Here is a 9,675-nt window from a genome sequence, read left to right on the forward strand (position 1 = left end):
CGAACGTGGAAGTCTTCTATGGTGGCTCAGCAGTAAAGAATCTGCCGGCAATGCAGGAGACTTGGATTTGATTCCTGGGTGGGGAATACCCCTGGAGTAGCAAATGACACTCCATTCCAATATTCTTGCCTGGAAGATTCCATGGACAGAGGTGACTGGTAGAGTACAGTCCATGCGGTCACCAAGAGTCAGACACAACTTAGTGACTAATCAACGGCAACAACAAATTGAACATGGGAGAGGAAAATGGTGGATCCAAGTCAAAGCCCTAGTTTAACTACATATAATATTTAATAATAAATTAAATCAACATATGAAAATATTTTATGAGGTAGGTTATTTCACTGATGACAGAAGAGTTTTATTTAAAAAAAAATTCCTGGTAGACAAAGAGTAGTTTAGAATATGCTTCACATAACACCACAGCAGAAAAATCACCAAGAATGTCATGTAGAAAAGGAAATAAATTCTTAAATGAAGTTTAGGGAGTGGAAAATAGTAGTATTCTTTCAACATAATCCACACCTTCATTAGACATCACCAATTAAATGTACTCTGTTAATGGAACGAGTGTAATATAGTTGACTTCTCTAATACAGAATCTGAGCAAATCTATTCCAACATACTCAGACACATACAATTGTGAGTTGGCAACATATTCACATAGTTAGAACATCATAAAAATATAAAAATGTACCTGGAATGAAGTTTCTATCCCACTCTTGTAGCATATATTATATGCTCTTTTGCACCTTATAGCTCTTGTCATATTAACCCATTTATAAAGTACTTCATCAATTCTTTTTCACTTTTTAGCAATTGAAAAGTATGCCATGTGTGGATATACCATGATTTTTGTAAACATCCCTCTACTAATGGAAATTTATGGTTTTTTCTATATTTTTACTATTATAAATAATGCCATAATGAGTAATCATGTACATATGCACTTTCACATGTGTGAAGCTAAACACATGATATCCTTTGTTTAGAATAAAGTCCTAGGAATAGAATTATCTTGCCAGAGTATATCAGTTCAGTTCAGTTGCTCAGTCATGTCCGACTCTTTGAGACACTGTGGACTGTAGCATGCCAGGCTTCCTGTCTATCACCAACTCCTGGAGCTTGCTATATACATTTTAATTATGATAAATGCTGCCAAATAGCATCTCTAGAGGTTAAAAGTTTTCAATATTTATGAGAATTTCTATTTCCCTAAAGCCCTGCCAGCACAATGTACTCTGTTTTAGCCTATCATGTAGATGCAAATTTTGTTTCACTGTTATTTGAATGAGTTTCTCTTAATGCAACCCTATTTGGGTACCTTTTCATATTATTGAGAGATATTTGTATTTCATTTTGGGAGAGCCCTGTTTTCATGTCATTTGCCATTTTGCCATAGGGAGAATTGCCTATGATCTGTGATATGTTATTAATACATTTTTCCCATGTGTGTAATTTGACTACTTTTGCTTTGCTTTTGCCACTTGTGAAAGCTTTCTAATTCAATTTTATTTTATGGCTTCTGAACTTTATGTCATAGAGAGAAAGGTGTTCCCACTCTGAGGCAAGTCAGTTCTCCATGTTTTCTTTTCTACTAGCCTTTTTAAAAATTACACACACATACACAGAATGTCTGTCTCTTTATATCCTGTATTTATTGATTTGCAATCTACCTAGGAATGAACCTTATTTTTTCTTATTCCATGTGTTTCCCAGCTGTTAAAACAGAATTCAGAGAAAAGTTAATCTTTTCTGAGGAAAGATGCCCCCATATTCTTAGGTTAAGCTTCTGGACATTTAGGGGTCTATTTGTGCCCTTTTGATTCTGAACTTTTGTTTCTTATGTTACTCATAGGTTAATACTGCTTTCTTTTAACTACTGAGACACTGGAGCATATTTTACCACCTAATTGCCCTCTCAGATGTTATAAAGTCTGCTGTCTATAAATTGCTTCAGCCACTTTGAAAACAACTTTTAAAACACAAAATTAATGATGTGCCTATTCCATGAGACAGTAATACATTTCCTAGGTTTATATCTTAGAGCCGTGGTTTGTAAACTGTTATACAACAGAATCTGATAGAGTGCCTGAAGAACTATAGACAGAGGTTTGTAACATTGTACAGGAGGTGGTGATTAAAACCATCCCCAAGAAAAAGAAATGCAAAAAAGGCAAAATGGTTGTCTAAGGAGGCCTTACAAATAGCTGAGAAAATAAGACGTGCAAAAGGCAAAGGAGAAAAGAAAAGATATACCCATCTGAATGCAGAGTTTCAAAGAATACCAAGGAGAGATAGGAAAGCCTTCCTCAGTGAGCAATGCAAAGAAACAGAGGAAAACAATAGAAAGAGAAAGACCAGAGATCTCTTCAAAGAAAATTAGAGATACCAAAGGGACTTGCATTTGAAGACGGGCACAATAAAGGACAGAAATGGTAAGAACCTAACAGAAGCAGAAGATATTAAGAAGAGGTGGCAAGAATACACAGAAGAACTATTTATTTAATGATCCAAGTAACCATGTAGGTGTGATCTCTCACCTAGAGCCAGACATCCTGGAATGTGAAGTCAAGTGGGCCTTGGGAAGCATATCTACAAGCAAAGCTAGTGGAGGTGATGGAATTCCAGCTGAGGTATTTCAAATCCTAAAAGATGATGCTGTGAAAGTGCTGTACTCAATATGCCAGTAAATTTGGAAAATGCAGCAGTGGCCACAGGACTAGAAAAGGTCAGTTTTCATTTCAATCCCAAAGAAAGGCAATGCCAAAGAATGTTCAAACTATGGCACAGTTGCACTCATCTCACGTGGTAGCAAAGTAATGCTCAAAATTCTCCAAGCTAGGCTTCAACAGTATATGAACTGAGAACTTCCAGATGTTCAAGCTGGATTTAGAAAAGGCAGGGGAACTAGGGATCAAATTGGAAATATGTGTTGGATAGTCAAAAAAGCAAGAGAGTTACAGAAAAACATCTACTTTTGATTTATTGATTACCCCAAATCCATTGACTGTGTGGGTCACAACAAACTGTGGGAAATTCTTAAAGAGATGGGAATATCAGGCCACCTGATGTGCCTCCAGAGAAATCTGTATGCAGGTCAAGAAGCAATAGTTAGAACCGGACATGGAACAATGGACTAATTCCAAATAGGGAAACAAGTACATCAAGGCTGTATATTGTCACCCTGTTTATTTAACTTATATGCAGAGTACATCATGAGTAATGCTGGGCTGGATGAAGCATAAGCTGAAATCAAGATTGCCAGGAGAAATATCAATAAACTCATTTATGCAGATGACACCACCCTTATGGCAAAAAGCAAAGAGGAACTAAAGAACCTCTTGATGAAAGTGAAAGAGGAGAGTAAAAAAGCTGGCTTAAAACTCAACATTCAAAAAATAAAGATCATGACATCCGGTCTCATCAGTTCAGTTCAGTCACTCAGTCTGACTCTTTGCAACACCATGGACTGCAGCACGCCATGCTTCCCTGCCCTTCACCGACTCCCAGAGCTTACTCAAACTCATGTCCATCGAGTCAGTGATGCCATCCAATCATCTCATCCTGTGTTGTCCCCTCCTGCATTCCCTTCGATCTTTCCCGGCACCAGGGTCTTTTCAAATGAGTCTGCTCTTCACATCAGGTGGCCAAAGTATGGGAGTTTCCGCTTCAGCATTAGTCCTTCCAATGAATATTCAGGACTGATTTCCTTTAGGATGGACTGGTTGGATCTCCTTGCCGTCCAAGGGACTCTCAAGAGTCTTCTCCAACACCACAGTTCAAAAGCATCAATTCTTCGGTGCTCAGCTTTCTTTATAGTCCAACTCTCATATCCATCCATGACTACTGGAAAAACCATAGCTTTGACTAGATGGACTTTTGTTGGCACAAAGTAATGTCTCTGCTTTTTAATATGCTGTTTAGGTTGGTCATAGCTTTTCTTCCTAGGAGCAAGCATCTTTTAATTTCATGGCTGCAGTCACCATCTACAGTGATTTTGGAGCCCAAGAAAATAAAATCTCTCACTGTTTCCATTATTTCCCCATCTATTTGCCATGAAGTGATGGGACTGGATGCTATGATCTTAGTTTTCTGAATGTGGAGTTTTAAGCCAACTTTATCACTCTCCTCTTTCACTTTCATCAAGAGGCTTTTTAGTTTTTCTTCACGTTCTACCATAAGGGTGGTATCATCTGCATATCTGAGGTTATTGGTATTTCTCCCAGCAATCTTTTTTTTTTAATTTTATTTTTTAAACTTTACATAATTGTATTAGTTTTGCCAAATATCAAAATGAATCTGCCACAGGTATACATGCAATCTTGATTCCAGCTTGTGCTTCATCCAGCCCAGCATCTCATATGATGTATTCTGCATAGAAGGTAAATAAGGAGGGTGACAATATACAGCCTTTCTCCTTTTCCATACAATATACAGTACTCCTTTCCCGATTTGGAACCATTCTGTAGTTCCATGTCCAATTGTAACTGTTGCTTCTTTACTTGCTTACAGATATCTCAGGAGGCAGATCAGGTGGTCTGGTACTCCCATCTCTTTAAGAATTTTCAGTAGTTTGTTGTGATCCACACAGTCAAAAGCTTTGGTGTAGTCAATAAAGTTGAGGACAAATAGATGGGGAAACAATGAAAACAGTGACAGACTTTATTTTCTTGGATTTCATAATCACTGCAGATGGTAACTACAGCCATGAAATTAAAAGACACTTTCTCCTTGGAAGAAAAACTGTGACAAAACTAGGCAGCGTATTAAAAATCAAAGACATTACTTTACCAACAAAGGTCCAATGTAGCCAAAGCTATGGTTTTTCCAGTAGTCATGTATGGATGTGAGAGTTGGACCATAAAGAAAGCTAAGCAGTGAAGAATGAATGCTTTTGAACTGTGGTTTTGGAGAAGACTCTTGAGAGTCCCTTGGACTGCAAGGAGATCAAACCAGTTAATTCTAAAGGAAATCAATCCTGAATATTCATTGGAAGGATGGATTCTGAAGCTAAAGCTCCACTACTTTGGCCACCTAATATGAAGATCTGACTCATTAGAATTTTACTTCATTAGAAAAGACCTTGATGCTGGAAAAAGATTGAAAGCAGGAGCAGTAGAGGATGAGAGAGAATGAGAGGTTGGATGGTATCACCGACTCAATGGACATGGGTTTGAGCAAGCTCTGAGTTGGTGATAGATAGGGAAGCCTGGCATGTTGCAGTCCATGGGGTCACAAAGAGTCGGACATGACTGAGCCATTGAACTGAACTGATACAACAGAATCACCTGCAGAGCTTCTTAAAATAGATGGCTACACTCCATCCACTAGAACATCTGATTCCCTTAAGGTAGGACCTGGGAATTTGCATTCCTGACAAGTTCGTATGTAATGCCAGTCTGCTGGTCTAGGAGCATACTTTGAATATCACTACTCTAAAAGCCCTGCCAATGTGCAGAAAAAAGCTTGTAAAAGAATTTTTCAGCACTGTTTGTAGTTAAGAATTGGTAAGACCTTAAAGGTACTTCACAGAAGAATGATTAAATACACTGTTTTCTTCCTACAATGGGATTCTCTATAGCTGTTAAAATGGCGCAGACAGATGAGAAAAGACATAGGGTCCTCAGGAAAAACAGTATGTCTCAAAAGGAATTTTACTATATGACATTAAATGTTAAAATATGGATAAATAATACTGTATTATTTATGCATGTGTGCATACTCAGTCTCTAAGTCATGTCTGACTCCTTGTGGCCCCATAGGCTGTAGCCCACCAGGTTCCTCTGTCCATGGAATTTCCCAGGCAGGAATCCTGAAGTTGATTGCCATTTCCTTCTCCAGGGGATCTTCGTGACCCGGTGATCAGACCCACGTCTCCTGCATTGGCAGGCAAATTCTTTACCACTGAGCCACCAGGGAAGCCGATGTTATTTATTCATGAATACATATCAAAAGTATAAAAGCATCATCTGAGAATCATAAGCACTAAATTCAGGATGGTAATTACTGAAGGCAGAGGTAGTGCTTTGGGTAACTAAATGTTACTGAGAAGAGGAGCACAGAGAAATTGTAACAAAGCATAGAAATGTTAACTTTCAGAATAGGGATTATACCAATTCACTGGTCAAGTTTAATGTATTAGACGGGGTAATGGGTATGAGCACTCATTACATTGTTTTCTCTGATTTAGTTGAATGTCTGAACTATTTCATAAATATAAATTAATAAATTAAAAAATACATGACTGTAACAAACTGCCTCTTTTGAGGTATAACTGTCCTTAAAATGTCCAACTTTGAAAGCAGATAAAAAAGATGAAGGAAGATCATATGATCTGAACCCGTATGTTGACAGTTGATTCCTTGGTGGTGAAACTTAGCTGCAGCCTGAGAAATTATGAAGCTCTTTAGAAATTTGTTCTTTCTACCTAAATCTAGATGCATATAATAGGTTTATAACCTAAAGTATACATGACCCCAATATGGGTTGTATACTCTGTGTGTGCCTGCAAAGTCTTCAGGCATGTCTGAGTCTTCACGACCCTATGGGCTGTAGCCTACCAGGCTCCTCTGTCCATGGGGATTCTCTAGGCAAGAGTACTGGAGTGAGTTGCTATTCCCTTGTCCAGGGGATCTTCCCAATGCAGGGGTCAAACCTGAGTCTACTGTGTCTCCTGCACTGCAGGCAGATCCTTTACCACTGAGCCACAGGGGAAGCCCATGTTATTTATTTATGAATACTACACCCAGTATTATTATAAACATTAAGTAAGGAAAGGTCACACGAAAATCAGGATTCCCAGTTCCTCTGAAAATACCAGAAGGTCTGGCATCATAGGGCTAGCATTCCCTCATAGTAACAATTGTCTGGAGCCCAGCACCAGCTACCCCTTTTCAATATAAAATGTGTTCTCCGGGTTTCCACAGATCTCACCTGATTCACTGACCCATGACTATTTAACTGACCCATCTAGCTCCTGTTAGCATTGGAATGTGAAGTCTATGATTACAACATAGTCTGTAGAAAGTAAAATTCACTTTCTGCAGCTGTGTTAAGAATTTATCTATGTGTGCGGTTGGGCTTCCCCAATTCAGTTCAGGCACTCAGTCATGTCCGACTCTTTGTGACCCTATGAACTGCAACACGCCAGGCCTCTCTGTCCATCACCAACTCCCGGAGTCCACCCAAACCCATGTCCATTGAGTTGGTGATGCCATCCAACCATCTCATCCTCTGTCATCCCCTTTTCCTCCTGCCCTAAATCTTTCCCAGCATCAGGGTCTTTTCCAATGCATCAGCTCTTTTCATCAGGTGGGCAAAGTATTAGAGGTTCAGCTTCAACATCAGTCCTTCCAATGAACACTCAGGACTTATCTGCTTTAGGATGGACTGGTTGGACCTCCTTGCAGTCCAAGGGACTCTCAAGAGTCTTCTCCAGCACCACAGTTCAAAAGCATCAATTCTTCGGCACTCAGCTTTCTTTATAGTCCAACTCTCACATCAATACTTGACCACTGGAAAAACCATAGCCTTGACTAGACGGACCTTTGTTGGCAAAGTAATGTCTCTGATTTTCAATATGCAGCCTAGGTTGGTATAACTTTCCTTCCAAGGAGTAAGTGTCTTTTAATTTCATGGTTGCAATCACCATCTGCAGTGATTTTGGAGCCCAGAAAAATAAGGTCAGCCACTGTTTCCAATGTTTCCCCATCTATTTCCCATGAAATGATGGGACCAGATGCCATGATCTTCGTTTTCTGAACGTTGAGCTTTAAGCCAACTTTTTTCTCTTCTCTTTCACCTTCATCAAGATGCTCTTTAGTTCTTCACTTTCTGCCATAAGGGTGGTGTCATCTGCATTTCTGAGGTTATTGATATTTCTCCCTGCAGTCTTCATTCCAGCTTGTGCTTCTTCCAGCCCAGTGTTTTTCATGATGTACGCTGCATATAAGTTAAATAAGCAGAGTGACAATATACATTCTTGATGTACTGCTTTTCCTGTTTGGAACCACTCTGTTGTTCCATGTCTAGTTCTAACTGTTGCTTCCTGACCTGCATCCAGGTTTCTCAAGAGGCAGGTCAGGTGGTCCGGTATTCCCATCTCTTTCAGAATTTTCCACAGTTTATTGTGATCCACACAGTCAAAGTCTTTGGCATAGTCAATAAAGCAGAAATAGATGTTTTTCTGGAACTCTCTTGCTTTTTCCATGATCCAGTGGATATTGGCAATTTGATCTCTGGTTCCTCTGCCTTTTCTAAAACCAGCTTGAACATCAGGAAGTTCACGGTTCACATATTGCTGAAGCCTGGCTTGGAGAATTTTGAGCATTTCTTTTCTAGCATGTGAGATGAGTGCAATGGTGAGGTAGTTTGAGCATTCTTTGGCATTGCCTTTCTTTGGGATTGGAATGAAAACTGACCTTTTCCAGTCCTGTGGCCACTGCTGAGTTTTCCAAATTCACTGGCATATTGAGTGCAGCACTTTCACAGCATCATCTTTTAGGATTTGAAATAGCTCAACTGGAATTCCATCACCTCCACTAGCTTTGTTCATAGTGATGCTTCCTAAGGCCCACTTGACTTCACATTCCAGGATGTCTGGCTCTAGGTGAATGATCACACTGCCATGATTAGCTGGGTCATAAAGATCTTTTTTGTATAGTTCTGTGTATTCTTGCCACCTCTTCTTAATATCTTCTGTTTCTGTTAGGTCCCTACCATTTCTGTCCTTTATAGAGCCCATCTTTGCGTGAAATGTTCCCTTTGTATCTCTAATTTTCTTGAAAAGATCTCTAGTCTTTCCCATTCTATTGTTTTCCTCTATTTCTTTGCATTGATCACTGAGGAAGGCTTTCTTATCTCTCCTTACTATTCTTTGGAACTCTGCATTCAAATGGGTATATCTTTCGTTTTCTCCTTTGCTTTTCACTTCCCTTCCTTTTACAGCTATTTGTAAGGCCTTCTCAGACAGCCATTTTGCTTTTTTGCATTTCTTTTTCTTGGGGAATGGTGTTGATCCCTGTCTTCTGTACAATGTCATGAACCTCCGTCCATAGTTCATCAGGCACTTTATCAGATCTAGTCTCTTAAATCTATTTCTCACTTCCACTGTATAGTCATAAGGAATTTGATTTAGGTCATACCTGAATGGTCTAGTGGTTTTCTCCAGTTTCTTCCATTTAAATCTGAATTTGGCAATAAGGAGTTCATGATCTGAGCCACAGTCAGCTCCCAGTCTTATTTTTGCTGACTGTATAGAGCTTCTCCATCTTTGGCTGTGAAGAATATAATCAAGCTGATTTCAATGTCATCCTTCTGGTGATGTCCAGATGTAGAGTCTTCTCTTGTGTTGTTGGAAGAGGGTATTTGCTATGACCAGTGCGTTCTCTTGGGAAAACTCTATTAGCCTTTGCCTTACTTCATTCTGTACTCCAAGGCCAAATTAGCCTGTTACCCCAGGTGTTTCTTGACTTCCTACTTTTGCATTCCAGTCCCCTATAATGAAACGGACATCTTTTTTGGGTGTTAGTTCTAAAAGACCTTGTAGGTCTTCGTAGAGCTGTTCAACTTCAGCTTCTTCAGCTTTGCTGGTCCGGGCATAGACTTAGATTACCATGATATTGAATGGTTTGCCTTGGAAACGAACAGAGATCGTTCTGTAATTTTTGAGAT

This window comes from Bubalus kerabau, chromosome 1 (genome assembly GCF_029407905.1).
Source record: "Bubalus kerabau isolate K-KA32 ecotype Philippines breed swamp buffalo chromosome 1, PCC_UOA_SB_1v2, whole genome shotgun sequence".
NCBI lineage: Eukaryota > Metazoa > Chordata > Mammalia > Artiodactyla > Bovidae > Bubalus > Bubalus kerabau.